This window comes from Bidens hawaiensis, unplaced genomic scaffold, assembly GCF_021521415.1.
Source record: "Bidens hawaiensis isolate Kalapana, Puna unplaced genomic scaffold, B.hawaiensis_p1.1 tig00015763_1, whole genome shotgun sequence".
NCBI lineage: Eukaryota > Viridiplantae > Streptophyta > Magnoliopsida > Asterales > Asteraceae > Bidens > Bidens hawaiensis.
Genome location: NW_027492405.1, coordinates 172,660 through 192,458, shown reverse-complemented (window position 1 = coordinate 192,458; position 19,799 = coordinate 172,660). Strand labels below are relative to the sequence as shown.

Here is a 19,799-nt window from a genome sequence, read left to right as displayed (position 1 = left end):
GATAGTGTATATATACGTACGGAGTTCAATTCTAGCTAATATAGTTGCAATTAGTTGTAGGCTTACCGCTTACCAGGTCAATTTTTTGGGTGTTTGGATATCTCTTAAACCAACCCCATACCTTTACATTTAACACGGTAAAAACTAATTGCTACAATGAGCTAATGAGGTTTTTTAGGAATTTATGACAACGAAAAGGTATTGCACCGTTAAATACTCATTTACAAAATAACAAATGGGGTACTTAAAGGAACTCGATACTATTTCCAATATATCTAGGGTCTCGGTTGAAAAACCGTAATATACGTTATGTTATACATAAATGAAAAACTAAAGGGCCATTTGACTCCACCCAAGATAGTAGAGGGAGAATGACTAAAATAGTCACTTTGACCAACTTGTTTCCAATTTTAGCCATATCTTTCACAAAATCCCAAAATAGCCACTCAAACCATCGCCACGAAGGTTTTAGTCCTGCCATTCAACAAAAATCTTCAACCACTAAGATCTTGCCGGTGTCATCTTCTTTGTTGGATTGGCGGAACTCGTTAACGAACTAATGGTTTTTTTAACAAACCCGACAGAACTGTTAATGAAACTGACGAAAGGTTAAACAGTCGGACGGTAATTACCCTTCCGACAGTTATGGAACTTCAATTTCACTCTATGAACTCGAAATCAAAAAATCTCTGAATTGAAAATCTAGGGTTTGTCAATTTCTTGAGCGGATTTCTGAACAACAAATGTGATTCTTGGAAAATGAGCACTTTGGTTGTGTTCTCCTCGAAAAACTAAGCAATTTACACTATGGTTTTGCTTGGTTTTGTTGACAAAATAAGAAAGATGGAGATGGAGGTAGTTATGGATGTTTAGAGTTCGAGAGGTAGGAGATGAGAACAGTTTCGTCGGGTGGCAGAATAGTTTCGTCGGATGACATAATAGTTCGTCAATTAGCGGAACAGTTTCGTCTGTTGGCGGAACAATTACATTGGTTGGTAGAATATATGTACAGATGGCGGGATCTTACATGTTTACGTGTTTCATCAGATGGCAGGACCAAAACCGTTGGCGGATGGTGAAGAGCCGTCACCAGCGAAGATTTAGGTGGCTATTTTGGGTAGTTTGCGAAATAGATGGCTAAAATTAAAAATAAGTTGGTCAAATTGACTATTTTGGTCATTTCTCCTACATGAGTACGTAGATCTCGGCCTCCATATGCAATCATGCTATAGCTTTTTAGATAGTAGCTTCTGATATATTTTTTTTGGAACGACTAACTAAGTAAAGTCGGGTACTCTATACGCAGCCCTCATTGGCTAAAACTAACTTCTGATATTAATAATATTCTCTTAAGGTTTTAAAAGAAATACATATTAACTTGGCCAGCTTTTCTTGAAAATAAATTATGAAAAACAGGTTAATGATAAGTCATGTGTTCCATAAAACCAAGTCTTGGTATTATTACAACTAAATTACAAAAAAAAAAAAAAAAAAAAAAAAGAAATTGACAGTACTAGTAAGATCAAAGATAACTAATCGCTCATATGCGCATGACATGTGGTTGGCTTTTGAAATGTTTCAAACCAAAGAGCCTTTGTGAAAGTAAGAGAGTCTATCATCAGCCAATCTAGTCTTGTAGGTGCATGATTTGTACTCAAACCAAGTGAACTCATGATACAAGCTTTCTTCACCTGCTACCATGAGTGAGCCCAATGGTGCAATCTTCTCCATCAATGGCGGACCTCCAAAGTATATCATTGAAACCCTTGACTTCAATCTGTCTGCAACAACTCTATGTCTTAAACTTTTGAACCTTCCATTTGTCATCACCTTCACCCAAATCATATTTTTTTTTAGAAATGGGGTATATATGAGATTCCTAATCACTTTTGGGGGCTAGCTTGATTTTTAATCACAAATAGGGTAGTAGTTTATAATATTGACGGTATAGATGTGTAAGAGAATATAAGAGGGTTGTCAGGTGAGAGAATCTTATTTGTATTTGATAGTGGCGAATAAGATTAATTTCTTTTGATAGTGGCGAGTAAGGTTAATTTCGTTTGATAGTGGCAAGTAACAATGAGGTCATGTGACCAGGTACCATTAGCAATTAGTTTTGCGAATAACCTTAATATTTTTTGATATTGGCGAGTTAGAGGCTAGGCTCAGCTTGTATTCTACAAATTGTTTATATTTCATAAAATAATTTAAAAATTCATTTTTTAATATTGTTATACAAATATAGAACCTAAGTGTGAGACCACAAAATGGTTTTAGTTAGTGGAGGATTTTAAAGTTCGTATGGTACGTTGATTAGTGTTCTTAATTATATATCTCTTTCATCTTAAAGACGCTAGTGTGGTTGCTAACTTGGTATACATTTATACTCGTGCACGAAACTCTCAGGGACAAGGAACCGAGGAAGGGTTTTGTCCCGTGTTTGTAGGCTAAGAACTTCTAAATATCCCATATAAATATAAATTTGGTTAATATAAAACATATATCCAAAGATATTTTTTAAACCAGAAGTGGTTATATGTGATTTTTGTCCAAATCAAAGCAACTAAAAGAAATATTAATTTTTATTTATAAAAAAGAATATATGCGTAAGAATATTAAAAAATAAAATTTTAAGGTATTTTATGAAATACAAACAATCTATAGAATACAAGCAGAGCCTAGCCTCTTACTCGCTAATATCAAGAGATATTAAGGTTATTCGCCAATACTAAGTACTAATGGTACCTGGTCACATGACCTCACTCTTACTCGCCACTATCAAACGAATTTAACCTCACTCGCCACTATAAAAAAAATTAACCTTATTCGCCACTAGCAAATACAAATAAGATTCTCTCACCTGACAACCCTCTTATATTCTCTTACACACCTATACCAAATTTTCTTATTCGCCACTATTAAAAACCACTACCCTATTTGTGATTGAAAATCAAAACCAGCCCCTCAAGTGATTAGAAATCTCATATACACCTCATTTCTAAAAAAAAATTCCCAAATCAACAATACTTAAAACAAAATATTCAAGCTTAAGAGAAAGTGAATGAAATAATATTATTTAACGAATATTGGAGAACTTGATATATATATATATATATATATATATATATATATATATATATATATAAAAGAGTTAAAATAAAAATACATAGTTTTGTAGGAAGAGTAGGAAGAACATGAAATTTAAAGTTAGGAAACTATGTTAACATATTTAGGGAATTATGAAGCCTAAATCCTAGGTCATAGGAAACTATTTGGTATTTTAAAAACTACTAATCTCAACCACTAGATCCTAGATCCAAGGGCTTAGATTTATTCTTACTCTTCCTAGAAAACTATCTATTTTTACTATAATCCACCCCTATATATATATATGTATATATATATGTGAAGAGGATCAAGAGAGAACTTCTTCTTAAAGAGAGAACTAGAGAACTAATAAAGAAATATTTTTAATTTAATTAAAAAATATTTTTAAATTTCCGTTTTTGCCATTATTTTATGTTACCATTTACTCGAAAAATATAAAACAAATAAATAAAAAATAAAAAAAACTCGTTGTAGTGCACATATGCAATACATCGACTTTTTTTATTGCATATGTGCACTAGTGTGTATTTTGATATGTGCAATAATGTTGAATAGCATATATGCAATTTTTTGTACTGTATTATTGCAATAGTGTTATATTATATACAAAAAAACAATATAGTGCATATGTGCATTAGTGTTGTATTACGTATATGCGATAGTTTGTTTCGAGTACAATTATTAGTGTTTGTATTTGCATATATTCAATAGTGTGTATTGTATAATGCAATTGTGTTGTATAATGCAATTGTGTTGTATTATATGCAATAAAACATTATCGTATATATGCAATACACATTAGTGCATATGCACTACATCGCCGGTTTTTTTTATTTTTTAGGAACAATATCATCTTATTAGAAGGAGGAAAGAAAAAAAAATCGCAAAATATTTTTTTAAAAAAAGTTAAAAATAGTTTTTATTAGTCATCTCTTTAAGAGGAGTTCTCTCTAGATCTCACCCCTATATATATATATGTATATATATATATTTGTATATATATATGTATATATATATATGCTAAGTATAAAATGAAAACCCATTTGAGTTGTGAAAGCTCTAGAAACTCATTCTCAACAACATGTTTTTAATTAATGTTAAATCTTGTGGTCCACAATTAAAGTGAATAAAAAATGTAAATATAAATATAACTTTATCTCTCTCTTGAAAACATATATAAAAATTAGTAAAAAAATGTTAAAAAATAGCAAAACATTTTTTTTTGATGTTTCGATGTTTTGTATTAAATGTTACAACATATATTACATGTAACAAAAAAAACGACGTTACATAGAGTTTTCGCGGGTTTTCACAACTCAAATGAGTTTTCATTTTAACCTTACCCTCTCTCTCTCTCTCTCTATATATATATATATATAGGAAATAAATCAGAAAATATAGAATATAACTTGCCCACGAGCTTAACATAACTAAACACTAATAATATCCTAATATCAGGAATTAATTAATATGTAAATCACATTATTAATAGAACCATCCATACACACACTATTTGACATATAATCCTACACTGTTTTAAATGGCCATCCAGATAGAGGTCAGACGATCGTTTTGATAACACAAATGTATGTTTGGCCATCCATGGTCAGAAAAGCTATCAAGATATTGAACAAGCAATCGTCCTGATCAATATTTTTTAAAGTTTGACCTTTAATGGTCAGAACGGCCATTCGGATATTGTTCCAACAGCCGTTCTGAGTTATGACTAATGATTTTCAAAATTTGGCTTTTTTGGTCAAAATTGCAGTCTTAATGCTTTGTGGATGGCCGTTTAATAATATGAAATCAAATGGGGCAATGTAGAAGGACCCTAATTAATTTGTAAATAACAACTGATCACCTGTAACAAGTCATCAACATGGATGAAAAAAGAAGTTTTGTCAGGTGAGACTGGAACCCTAGTTCCATCACACAGACATATTTGTAACCAGGCGTGTTGTTAGATCTTCCAATTGATATAAGTTGTGGGTCCGTGTGCTCACCAAATCCAATACAGTTCAAGCCATTGCTTCTTGTTTTATGGTCGAGGTTAGGGTCAGGGTCCGGGCAGGGCGGATAGTGGTTTAGCCTGAAGATAGTGTCGGCGTTTTCATCACTTAACATCCAGCTTAACACACTCTTGGGTTCTATCTTCAAGCCCTCCGCCAGTAACTCAAGTATGTCACATCCCAGTTTTCTCATCGCTGCCACATACTCTTTTGCTAGTGACCTTAATTTACAAACATGCACTGAAGAGGTAGGTCCCAGCAGAGCCCAGTTGGACCCGCAAGACTCACCTTAAACAGGGACGTCTGCGTAGAAACCAACTGGATCCGCAGGACCAACCATGCTCAGAGACGTGACGTCCTTACGCGCAGTACGCACGCTGGTCCCGCAGGAAATGCCTCCCAATGGTGAAGGACTCCGCCTGTCCCCGCAGCCTCGGATACAAGCCACTAGGGAAGGCCACCCGCGCAGCAAGGCTACACGCACAAGGCACTTAGCTCTCATTCAGTGTCACCTGAAGGAATGAGCGAAGCCGGGAACAATCCCGCACAAGGGCGGGAGGGGGAATACTCCCGCCCAAATAAGCCAGTCCGTACGATACGGGAAGATCTTCTGTACTGTACCTGACGAGGTATGGGAAAAAGATCTGACTAAAGATACGACAGCTTATGGACAACAGTATGGCGAGCAGCATGCTCCTACACTGTATGTCACTATTAGCCGCTGCCTACTAACCAACTCTTGTCATACCACGTGCGTAGCCGGCAGTTGGTGGAAAAGGAATAGTATACAGCAGGCCTGGTCGCTATCAGCCGCTACCTACCCACCAACTACCAGCAGGGCACGTGCGTAGGCTACTGTTGGTGGAACAGGAACACTGTTGCAGCCGGCCATACCTCCTTGAAAACCTACCTTCGGCTATAAATACCATAAATGGTATGACCATCTGATCTTATCATATCATATCTCATATCATCATATTATACCTAATATCTGCTCTAGCAATCTCTTAATATACTTTTATATTTAAAGAGCAATCTAGTCTGATTCTCACGCCGGAGGGTGGTCACAAGGAGGAACCCCCCCCTTCTCAGTGACGAGCTCACGGTGTCTGTTTTGCAGGTTATCAGAAGAACCATCTTCTCTGGGTCTAACCCCTCGCGGGAAACAGCTATCCAACCCCCAGGTTACCAGTAATCTGCCCGGGGTCCGGTTAGTGTTTCTTCATTGGCGTCATCCGTGCATAAAGCTAGAACTACATTTTTCTCCAGTTTTTTCAAACTTCTACAAAGATGGTTAGAGAAATTCCGGTAACCACAACCCCAGCTACTGGGGGGAATACCGACAACACAGTTTTTACAAACACTACCCCGGTTACCCAAGCCGGGGCAAGTGAAGTAAATTTTACGAACACTACCCCAGTTACTCATGCTGGGGCAAGTGCAGTAAATGATCGCTTACTGGGATCCACTGATACCCAGTTAGAGAAACGAAGACTCCCCCGCCAAACTCTCGATGAAGTTAAGGCATGGGCAGAGGCACGACAAAAGGAATTCCAGGCTGAGTTGGACGAACGCTTGCGTTCCGTACAACAGGCCGACGAATTCGAATACTGGGAGCAGGCGGGTGCGTGTAGAACCCCAGCTGGGGAAAACACGAATAAAAATTCCAGCTTCAATGTCGAGACTACATGCTGCGTAAGGAACGAGATCCCGAACCAGGTGCGTATCGGCTCGATGGCACTCCCATCCCAACATTGAAGGGAGCTCATTTACACAGTTTGCATGTAAATCAATTCCAATTTGTAAAGAAAAGGCCAAGAGCCACTTCTAATGGAAATGATTCTCTTTAGAACGTCGAAGCTGATGATTTTACATTTATAATTTTCTGAACACTGGTGACGGCATTCACATTACGTGAAGTCGTTGCGTGGGAATGCGGTCCTACACGCACAAACCCAATAACGTGACAAACCTTCACGCAGGTCAGTTGATGGGGAAAAGTTCAGCACCCAAAAATGAAAGTGCCGGTCTATCCGCACGAATCATAATGAGGAAACTGAACAATAACCTATCAACAACCGCGCGTCGAACGGTTAAACTATGCGACACTGGTGACGGCATTCACATTACGTGAAGTCGTTGCGTGGGAAGGCGGTCCTACCCGCACAAACCCAATAACGTGACAAACCTTCACGCAGGTCAGTTGAAGGGGAAGAGTTCAATTATCCCATTAAATGAAAGTGCCGGTCTATCCGCATGAATCATGAAAGGAAACTGAACACTAACCTATTGACAACCGCGCGTCGAAAGGTTCAAAACAAAATTCTTAAAAGGATGAGAAAAACCTACACGCAGGTCAGATATGGGTAAAGTTTTGCCATCCTACTAAGTGCAAGTGACGGTTCTACCCGCACAATCATGAAAGAGGAAGCAAAACTTCACACCTATTATCAACCACGTTCAAAGGTTAACTTATCCTAAAAGGATGAGGAAAACCTACACGCAGGTCAGATAAGGGTAAAGTTTTGCCATCCTAAGTGCAAGTGACGGTTCTACCCACACAATCACGAAAGAGGAAGCAAAACTTCACACCTATTATCAACCACGTTCAAAGGTTAACTTATCCTCAAAAGATGAGGAAAACCTACACGCAGGTCAGATGAAGGTTAAAGTTTAGCCATCCTACTAAGTGCAAGTGACGGTTCTACCCGCACAATCACGAAAGAGGAAGCAAAACTTTAACCCATTATCAACCACGTTCAACAGGTTAACTTATTCTAAACACTTGGAAAATTGCTAATTTAAACTAAGTATACAAGTCATAAGTTTATAAAGCAAGAAACCCAAAGAAGGAAATAACAATCTTATACGCAAAAAGATTTATATTTCACAAACGAATTATTACAAGAATGGCCGGGTAACTACCCGCATACGAAAAGAAAAAATAAATACATCTGTACAAGACTATCCTAGCAATGGGAAGGGATCTTCAGGATCAAGCTTCAGGGCCGCTTCCACTTGGACCCGCTCCATCAGAAGAACGAGGCGGTTCGAGGAAAGCTTTAAGGATAGCTAACCCATCATCAGCAGCAGCTACTTGGTTCACCTTCTCCACCACTGGATGCGGGAAGGCGGCGTATTGGTTTACTGCCTGGTCATAAATAGCTTCGGTATCCACATCGAACAAAGGGAAGTTGGAAGGCGGGATGCCTTTCTCAACGAACCCTAGACCAAGCAGGAAGCCGGCCTTTTCCCCATCCTCATGAGAAGCGTTGAGGGCTGCGCTCATAGCATCGTCGTAGGATGTCTCTGAGAAGACCCGATGCACAACCTACAAAAGAAAATACAAGTGTCAAACACCTTTTCTATGTACATAGAAAAGCGTAAAGATAAAGAAACATACCTGAGACAACGCTTCTCAAAGAAGCCACTCATTGGCAACCAGAGCTTCTTGTAGGGCGGCTTGAGCTTGGGTGCAGGCGCGTTCGGCTTCGCTTTTACTAAGTTTGGCAAGTAACACTTCCTTTGCGGCAGCCTCTTCAACGCCCTTAAGCTTCCGCTCGGTGTGGTCAAGCACGCCCCTCTGGTCCAGGATTTCTTGGAGCTTCTTGGCATCTTCCATCGCCAAGGCATCATGAGCACGTTGGAGAGCCTCTAATTTGGCCTTGAGCTCCTCGTTCTCCACGCGTAAAGGCTCAGCAACGGCTTCAGCCTTGGTGGCCCTCTCGGTTGCGTTCCTCGCAGTCTCCTTAGCCAGCCGAAGCTGTTCGTTAACAGCTTGGGCAGCCTTGGAGCGGGCCTCGAGTCGCGCTTGAACCTCAGCCTCGAGGGCCTTGAAGGCCTTCTCCTTTTCCGCAGCAGCTGCGGCCAACTGTTGGTTCTCCTCCCGAAGAGCCCGCGCTTGAGATACTTCCTTGGCGCGAGCTGCTTTCAACTTGTCGTTTTCACGACAAAGCAGCTCGACGCGCGGCTGCATCCGGGCCTGGAGAACCCGAAGCTCATTGGTTAGCCTACCCTCTTGGTAGCTAGCCATGGCTTCCCCCAACGCACCATGGGGAGCAGCGTGGCGAGCCCATTCCACGCACTCCACAGGGGTACGAAGGGTTGTTCCTCGGCGTATGTTCCATCGCGGAACATACACTTCATTGGAATCCGACACTGCAAAAAACAAAAAAGCAGTTAGGAAAAAGATGATAAAAAATAAAAGCAAAAAGGGCCAAAGGAACCCTACGCACCTGTAGGGTCTATAACAGGCCGATAGCCGCCGAACCCATCACCTGAACCCAAAGGAAACCCATCCAAAAGGTCAGGCAGATGGGAAGGTGGCAAAGATTGGCGAGTACTCCCATGCGTACCTGATGGGCCGGCCGTCGGTGCCGGTGGCGGGGGCATGGTGGCAGCCGCCGCAGTCGCTGCCGCAGAATCCGCAGCAATCGTAACCGCCGGCTCGGTGAAGGATGCTGTAAAAATCGCACTCACGGCCGGCGGTGACGTCAACTCGGCTGGTACAGTCGGCTCAGAGTGAGCAACTGAACCAGCGGGAGCAGGCGCAGGCGCCTGGGTCGACGCCTCAGGAAGGCTGACCAAGCCTACCGTCATCGGCGGAGAGGTACTACTCGGCACTCCACCATGGAATGCGTCAACATCCACGCCTGCGTAAAGAAGGAAAGTGTTAAAAGGATATTGAACTATGAAGATAAAAGCTGATGGAAGTTGTACTTACGGGTTTTCTTGAGCCTGAAAGTACGGACGGGCGGGGACGAACCCGATGGAGCCGGCCTCTTTGCGCCGGTCACCGTCGTTTTCTTGGGCTCTCCGGAGGGGACAGTCGCAACCTCCGGAGCCGTGGTCTTATCACCAACGGGAATCCCCACCACCTCGTCGCTCTCTGTCTCCGAGTCAGACAGAGGCACCGGATCGGCAGTGGAGGCCACCTTCTCCTTTCCCTTCCCGCCGGCAGCCTTCTTCTTCCGCACCAACGGAGGACCATCTGCGGATTCCTCATCAGAACAGACGATTAGAGGAAATCCAGCAGAGGTTTCAACATTGAGGGGTCGAGGGTTGAAGAGCGCCTTACCTGGACGCCTGGCGCTAAGGATCTCATGGCCTTGCGGATAGACCTCCACGAACCGATCCGCAGTTTGTTCGGGGATGGGCAACTCGTTCTCGTCAAGAGCGCGAGTACCCATCCGTACGGGACCGTCCTCCTCCCGCGGGTTAAGGAGCGACTTCAGGTCGTTCCCCTCTGAAATAAACAGAAAAAGTTAGAAGCAATTTAAAATCAACAAAGGGAAAGAAAGCATACCGTAAGGAACAGAGTTCGAACCGTATTCGAGGACGATCGGAACCTTCTGCGCGTCCGCCGCCTTCCAGACCCGGCTCATCCCCAGCATGACCATCCCGGACTCCGCAAACCGGTAAACCGGAGATTGGATCCGAGATATCCTCGAAAACCATTCCGCCTCCTGGTAGTTGGAGGCGTGAAGGCTTGGGAGAGCTTGCCCATTTTTAAACTTCATGGCAAGGGGAATGGCGCGGGCGGAGATAAAGAAAAACTCCCTCTTCCATGCGCGAAGACTGCGCTCCGTCGCGCAGATCTTTAAACCCTTAATCCGGGTTGTCAACGTGTACCACCCCTGGATGCACCTCCAAGTGTAGAGGGTCATCAGGCGGTCAACGTAGGGCTCAACACCCAATATCCGGCACACCCACTCAAAATGGCGAATCTTGGCGATCGCCATGGGGTGCAACTCGGTCAAATGAACAACGTGCCTCTCAAGGACACGGTAAACAAACTTTGTCAATGGGAACCTAAGATTCCCATAGACAAAGAATGCTGCATAAACCCCGATCTTGCCTCTGGGGGCATCGTACACGGTCTGATGGGGTTCAGGAAACTCAGGCTTGAGATGATCGAGCATGAACTTCCTGACAACATACCGGTACAGATCGCCGGGCAGAGCACACTGGCACTCGCCAGCAGTACTCTTGTCATCGGCCGAAGACTCGAGATCACGTGAAGACATCTTGCAGAAAGAAGAAAGCGATTTCGGGAAAATGCTTGCCTGAAAAGGGGAGTATTTACCGGAAATCGCTAAGAAGAAGAAGAGAAGAAGTAAAGGTGTGAATTGCAAAGGACCCTCTTCCCCTTTATATAGTGATCGCAATTAATGCGGTGAATTTAATGCGAATGAGAGAGAAATTGAAGGTGCAATGAAACCGTGACATGTGGCACCGGCAAAGCTGGCAACAGCTGTTGACAGGACAAGTGCCATTAATTTCGCGGCCACGCGCCCGAAAAATCGCGCCCACGCGCCGTAAAAAGTGTCTGGAATGACCCTATAATGTAACGTCACCATAACTTCCTGCACGTCCTGACACAGTCAGAAGAAACCGTCGCACGACGTTTCAGAGGTTTGGACTGTTCCTATCTTTCCACCAACCTTTCGAATTTCAAAATTCAAAATTTAAAAATATTAAAAAGTAAGCGGGAAAATACCCCTTACCTGGGCAAACAAGTAACCGTAAGACAGATGCGGGTACAGTTTTAAGGCAAAACTCTTCACATACCTAGCACCCGCAGGGGATTGAAGCCAAGTAAAACCTTGGCAAACAAGTAACCGTAAGACGGATGCGGGGACAGTGTAAAGGCAAAACCCTTCACGCACCTAGCACCCGCAGGGAATTGAAGCCAAGAATACCTTGGCAACCAAGTAACCGTAAGACGGCTGCGGGTACAGTGTTAAGGCAAAACCCTTCACATACCTAGCACCCGCAGGGAATTGAAGCCAAGAATACCTAGGCAACCAAGTAACTATAAGACGGGTGCGGGTACAGTGTTAAGGCAAAACCCTTCACATACCTAGCACCCGCAGGGAATGGACGCCAGGAATACCTTGGAAGTAAAGTAACCGTAAGACGAGCGCGGGTACAGTTTTAAGGCAAAACCCTTCACATACCTAGCGCTCCGCAGAGAATTGAAACCAAGAAGGATCTTCTGGGCAATGCTTGCGGAAACGGAAATAACATCCCCGCATAGCGGGAACGTCGAGAACTACGTTGTTTGAAGCTCCAGGATGGAATTGGTGGTTTTAACATAATTGATCACTATGTTCAAAACTACCAAAACCTCATGGAGAGTCCACACAAGTGGGACTCAACGCTCCTGACTTGCGAGGAGGTTACAGACCTACCCGCATCATACCCAAAGACCAAGCAGGAAACTCGGGAATTTCTGCAAGTGACAAGGACTTCCGCGGGAAGAATCCCCATGGAAAACCTTAAAAACCCCTTTTCAAAACCCTTTGCTTAAGTCCAAAAGTTCACCTCACTTTATTAAACACGCATGAGAAGAACATTGGACTGGGGGGACTTGAAGAGGTAGGTCCCAGCAGAGCCCAGTTGGACCCGCAAGACTCACCTTAAACAGGGACGTCTGCGTAGAAACCAACTGGATCCGCAGGACCAACCATGCTCAGAGACGTGACGTCCTTACGTGCAGTACGCAAGCTGGTCCCGCAGGAAATGCCTCCCAATGGTGAAGCACTCCGCCTGTCCCCGCAGCCTCGGATACAAGCCATTAGGGAAGGCCACCCGCGCAGCAAGGCTACACGCACAAGGCACTTAGCTCTCATTCAGTGTCACCTGAAGGAATGAGCGAAGCCGGGAACAATCCCGCACAAGGGCGGGAGGGGGAATACTCCCGCCCAAATAAGCCAGTCCGTACGATACGGGAAGATCTTCTGTACTGTACCTGACGAGGTATGGGAAAAAGATCTGACTAAAGATACGACAGCTTATGGACAACAGTATGGCGAGCAGCATGCTCCTACACTGTATGTCACTATTAGCCGCTGCCTACTCACCAACTCTTGTCATACCACGTGCGTAGCAGGCAGTTGGTGGAAAAGGAATAGTATACAGCAGGCCTGGTCGCTATCAGCCGCTACCTACCCACCAACTACCAGCAGGGCACGTGCGTAGGCTACTGTTGGTGGAACAGGAACACTGTTGCAGCCGGCCATACCTCCTTGGAAACCTACCTTCGGCTATAAATACCACAAATGGTATGACCATCTGATCTTATCATATCATATCTCATATCATCATATTATACCTAATATCTGCTCTAGCAGTCTCTTAATATACTTTTATATTTAAAGAGCAATCTAGTCTGATTCTCACGCCGGAGGGTGGTCACAAGGAGGAACCCCCCCCCCCCCTTCTCAGTGACGAGCTCACGGTGTCTGTTTTGCAGGTTATCAGAAGAACCATCTTCTCTGGGTCTAACCCCTCGCGGGAAACAGCTATCCAACCCCCAGGTTACCAGTAATCTGCCCGGGGTCCGGTTAGTGTTTCTTCATGCACCCAACAACAAACATAAGCTTCTTAAAATGATTACTTAGTTTTATTTAAACAATGCTTTCAGGTAGACTAAAGGTGTAAAAAAAGTGCTTGGAGAAAATAATTACTTAGTTTAATTTAGCATATACATTCGTCTTTCTAAAAGTTTCAATTATAAATATTTATAGGACAAGGGATCGAGTCTTGAATTTTCATACGAGAAATATATATTTATGCTCAACAAGGAGTCATTGGGGGTGGTGATCGTGTATATATGACTCTTTTTTCAGAAGTTATAGTTTTAAATATTTAACACACACATATATATATAGGGTAAGGTTAAAATGAAAATCCATTTGAGTTGATAAACCCGCGAAAACCCTATGTAACATTGTTTTTTTTTTGTTACATGCAATATATGTTGTAACATTTAATACAAAACATCGAAACATCAAAAAAAATTGTTTTGCTATTTTTTAACATTTTTTTACTAATTTTTATATATGATTTTAGGGAAGAGAAAAAATTATATTTATATTTACATTTTTTATTCACTTTAATTGTGGACCACAAGATTTAAACATTAATTAAAAACATGTGGTTAAGAATGGGATTCTAGAGTTTTCACAACTCAAGTGGGTTTTCATTTTATACTTAGCCTATATATATATATATATATATATATATATATATATATATATATATATATATCAGGATCATGTGAGAACTTTTTAGAAATTGAGAACTATGAGAACTATTTTGGACCACAAAAAGACCCAAAAATAAAAAAAAATCATAAAACACAAAAATAAAAAAAGTAAAAAAACCAAAGTTCTTATTTATCATCCCGGTTTCTAAAAAATAAATCGTAAAAAAAAAATTCTCGGTTTAGCTAAATTATACATATACATGTATGTATAATATGTACATATATGTACACACATGTTTTTTTCCTATACACGTATGTATAATTTAAGGTAAATGATAATGTACATATGTGTAAGTTACATAACTAGAGATTAAATGAAAGTATACATATGTGTATAGATATAATACGAATTAAAAAGAAAAAAAATCGGTTTTTTTTATTATACATATATGTATAATATGTACACACATGTTTTTTCCTATACACATATGTATAATTTAAGGTAAATGATAATGTACATATGTGTATATTACGTAACTAGAGATTAAATGAAAGTATACATATGTGTATAGGTATAATACGAATTAAAAAGAAAAAAAATTTCATTTTTTTTAATAAAACCGGAATGAAATATAAAAATTTGGTTTTTTTACTTTTTTAAAAATTTCGGTTTTGTTTGTTTTATAATTTTTTTAATGTTTTTTTAGAGGGATTTTTTAGTGGTCCCAAATGGTTCTCAAAGTTCTCAATTTGCCAATGGTTCTCTTAGGATCCTTACCCTATATATATATATATATATTAGGTTCATTTCAAAAGTGTTTTTTAGTGCGAGAAGTGCGAGAAAAGAGTTCGACCAATCACAAATTATCTTTTATTTTATTATTTATTTGATGACATGGGTATAATAGTAAAAAGATGTTTTCGTTATATATGGGTAAGCCATTTTTCATGAGAAAGTTACAAAAATTTATTTAAATTGTTATATTTCATATAAATTGTATAGACTTTCTTTCTTTTTTATTATTTAAATCACTTATCATTATTCAGTAGATAGTTTGATCTCAAATTTGAATTTCACATTTTCAGGGAAATTAAAAATATATTTTAATTAAATATATTTAACTACAAAACCAACATATATCTATATAATTTTTTTAACGGCCTACACAATGTTTTTTTTTTCTTTTAATCAACTAATGTAGTGTATGATTATCTTAGTAGCGTAGCTACATAATGTTGTGTATGTATACTTTTAAGTGTTGTGTAGTCATAACTAGTGTAGGGCATACATATCTAATTTAGTGTATGAGCATTTTTAAATGTTATGTAGTGATAACTAATGTATTGTAGACATATCTAATATAGTGTAGGCAAAAGTAATGTAGTGTAAACACAATTTCAAATATTGTGCAGTCATAAATAATGTAGTTTAAACATATCTAATGTGGTGTAGACAAAACTAATATAGTGTAGGCACACTTTCAAATATTATGTAGTTATAACTAAAACTAATGTTGTGTAGGAATCAGTTTGCTTATACAATATAGTGTAGGCAAAACAAATAAGGTGTAGATTTAACTAAATATATTGTTTATAACTACATGAAAAAGGATCGAATCCATAATATACATAATTTTAATAAAAAATAAAATAATATCATATTAACCATCTAATGAGCATTGATTAGTCATTAAAAGTAACCGCTGAACACATTAAAATCTGGTTTAATGAGGCCTACACCATAAGAGTCCATGCTATGGGCGCGGTAGAGGGGAATAATGGGCGTTGAAAAAGGAGGAACACCGTCAGGGGCGTGGTGGAGGAGGGCGCGGGGATCACGACGACCGGTGCCTTATCTCTCTCTCTCTCTCTCTCTCTCTCTCTCTCTCTCTTACTCTCATCCACACACATACATATATATTTATATATATAATGGGGCGCCCAAGGGGGCTTTAACCATAGCGGGACGTTATGAAGAAGGGTTTCGAAGCCCCCAGTGCCCACGTGACACTGTGAAGGGGCTTCGATGCCCCTCACCATAACATACAGCCTAATAAACATATCTACCCTTTTTAGTTAAATATATTTCATAAATATATGTTTTTAGTTACAAATTTGTCATTTTCATCATAGGTCATTGATTAAAAACAATTAATGGTTTAGATTAATTTCTCACACTTCTCGTTATAATGTCACTTCTTGCATGATCCTTCTCCTATATATATATATATAGAGAGAGAGAGAACATAGAGTGGAACAAATTAAAACACATAATTATTCTCTTAAAAATCAGAAAGGTATTTATCTTAACTAGTTTATTTCTCTTTCTTTATTCTAACTAATTAATTAATATTTCACTCCTTGTTTGACTTTGAAAAAGACACGAATCTTTAAAAGAATTAATTTAATTTTTACTTTACAAAATGCAGTCAAGTAGAGTAGTAGACAGCAAATGAGGATAACAGAAATTTGATTTTCATTTTACAAAAAAAAAAAAAAAGTAAAATTCGAAACACTTCACTCCAAATTTGTTTAATCAGTGTAGTTTGATTTTCTTTAATGTGTAATATGTAGATCTATTCAAGCATAACCTTATTCTATTATTTTATTGGCATTAATTTTAGTTAATGGCACCCTGTTCAAGTTCATATGAAGTCTTTTATCTTGATAAATAAATATATTAAATTATTTTACTTATTTATCATTATATTAGATTTAAGGCTTGATGCTTTATTCAATTTTATATAGAAAACAGTTTTTAAAAATTTTCAACAAAAATATAAACAACTAAAAATTTGTTAAAGGTCTTTTATATATAATAAGATAGTGCACATATATAAAACAAAATGTTACGCTGAATATAAATACTTTGTTACACGATTTTATGTGGATTATATGTATGTGATACTATATTTACATATATGTAATCGATTACAATTTAAGTAGATTACATCAAACTCTTATGTGAATTCCCTTATGTAATATGCATTACGTAAATGCAAATACGATATTACATATGACACATGGATTACATACATGTGGTGTTGTAAAAATCAGAAAATCGTGAATATGTAAGGGTGTTACACATAAAATTGTTTATTTTGTTTGTAATACAATTCTAGTGTAACATGATATTTCATAAATGTAATATTATTATATTACATTTATGTAATATTATAATATTTACGTAAGTTACACAGTCTTCTTGTAACATCCGATCCCTAACACCACCAATATTGTCCGCTTTGTCCACGAAGAGCTCACAGATTTGTTTTTGGTTGCCCAGGTGGAGACTTCCTAGGAGGTCACACATTCTGCTACTACTCCCACCAGAACACGCTTAACTGTGGAGCTCTCCTCTCTTCCACTACCATTAAGCCCAAAGCGCGTTAGTGATTTAAGATGCAGTATTTTTTACTTATGAACCTAGAATCTCTCTTGTCCACAGCCAATGTGAGATTTGTCTGTTACACTTCTTTTTAAAGAAATGTAACTTGTGTAAATCTTCTTTGTAACAAAATGTAACTTGTGTAATTAAAAAAATGTAACTTACGTAAATGTAAGGGTGTATTACACATAAAATTGTTTATTTTGTTTGTAGTACAATTCTAGTGTAACATGATATTTCATATATTATTATTATATTACATTTATGGAATATTATGACATTTACATACGTTACACAGTTTTGTTTTTAAAGAAATGTAACTTGTATAAATTTTTTTTGTAACAAAATGTAATTTGTGTAATTATAAAACGAAATGTAACTTGTGTAATTAAAAAAATGTAACTTGCGTAAGTGTTTTTTAGTAAACAGTTGTTATATGTATGCAATTATAAGATATATGATTCGGCTTAATAAATCAGTTTTTTTATATAAAAAACTGATAAAGTTTAAAACAATAATTAAATATAAATAAACAATGAAAAGGACTATGAATTGATAATTTTGTCCTTTCTTTTAATGCATTTTACTTAAATACTCATCTACAAATTAGTAATATTGATTCTCTCTTTCTTTAATTTTTTATTATGGTATAATTTACAAACACAAATTGGTTATGTAAATAATTAAACATGTAGTCCATATTTGGTTCTTAAAGTTATAAGAACTCAAGAGGTTCTTAAAATATCCCCTCTTACATACATACATATATAGAGAGAGAGAGGCAAACAAACAAGATCTATTCAAGACGTATTTATCATGCAATGTTAAGTTCATCACCAAAATAAATAATTTTCATGAATGAATTTTTAAACAAGACACGTATGGAAACACACAAAACACGAATATTGGATCACTTTAGAAAATATCACCCAAAAACTTTATTATAGATATCTCGTACGAAACCTTAACTTGGTAAAACATAAATATAGACTCACCAACACTTGGTAAACAATAAAACCAATAAAACTCGAATTACCCCCGTTAACACAAATAATAGATTACTCAGACCTCCTAACTCACCGACTTGTGAGTGGGCCTTTCAGATGGGAATCAGCAACTATATCTATTGGCTATATAATTCACGCACTTGTTATTTTCTAAAAGAACAATGATTTAGTACACGACTATAGAATGACATTTAATCTATATAAATTAAGAGTAATATAATTGAGAAAAATAAAGAAAATCTTACGAAAAGTGTTTGCTATTTGTGTGAAATTGGTTGGAAGTAAAGAGAAGATATTCAATCCATCCGACATCTCCATTCGGACCAATTTTGTTGGTACGATACCCTAATGGATTTGGAGGACAATACTTGTCTTTCTCGGACTGGCTCATGTTGAAGAACTCCACGGCTTTATTTTCAAGTTCCGACACGAGCCCAAGTGGCACATCATGGTTAATGACCTTAAAGAAACCATAATCTTGGCAGGCTTTGACCATAAGGTTCTTAGCATTATCAGGGAATGAGAGTTCAATTACTGGGATGCCTTTAAAGTCGGTACTTGTGTTCCATTTGTTGGCTTGATCAATGGGCTTTTTTTGGTCTTGTGATAGTATCTCCATGTTTTTGCGTATTTTATATACGTTATGAAGCACATTAAATTAATGTGTATACATTTATATCTTTGCACTGTTGGGCGTTATATTAGAATATGATTTATTATGAATTCGCATGTTTTATGTTTTATAATTTCTGTTGATTTAGTTTGACTTTGGTATATGAAATCATCGTGGAATTTATTGCTAATTAATAAAAAGTAAATTAGTTGGGGACCATGTAAAAGCAAAAACATACGTTTAAACAATATCATAAATCTTGTTGATCGAATTAAAATCATCAAACCGATGTAAAAATTCAAAATTGATGGGTTTATTGTTTTCCTTTTAAGATTTTTAATATGTATTTAGAGTTTTAGCATGATCTTAAGTTCGTTTAGTTGTTAAATAAAACGTGTATATGTTTTGACAAACAAACTATTTAAAAAGAAAGGGCGAAAAAAACCTAATTACAACAAAGTTAAACTATAAATAATCTAATTAACTGTGAAACTAACAATTCACGCAATTTGTGTAAGAGATAAATACCATAAAATTAACTAGACTACTTGGTCATGAGTAATGTGTGTATAAATAAATGAAATAGTTGAATATGTTTAGAAAAATTGATTCACAACTGTTTTAAGAGTTATTTAAATATTCGACTATGGTTACATGTGTGTAGAGGGGGTGGTTAATGCAA

General features: G+C 38.2%; 1 pseudogene; it reads right to left on the bottom strand.

The window, feature by feature from the left end:
- Positions 1–1,578: 1,578 nt before the first annotated feature.
- Positions 1,579–19,123, bottom strand: LOC143549700 (gibberellin 2-beta-dioxygenase pseudogene; annotated as a pseudogene).
- Positions 19,124–19,799: the final 676 nt, after the last annotated feature.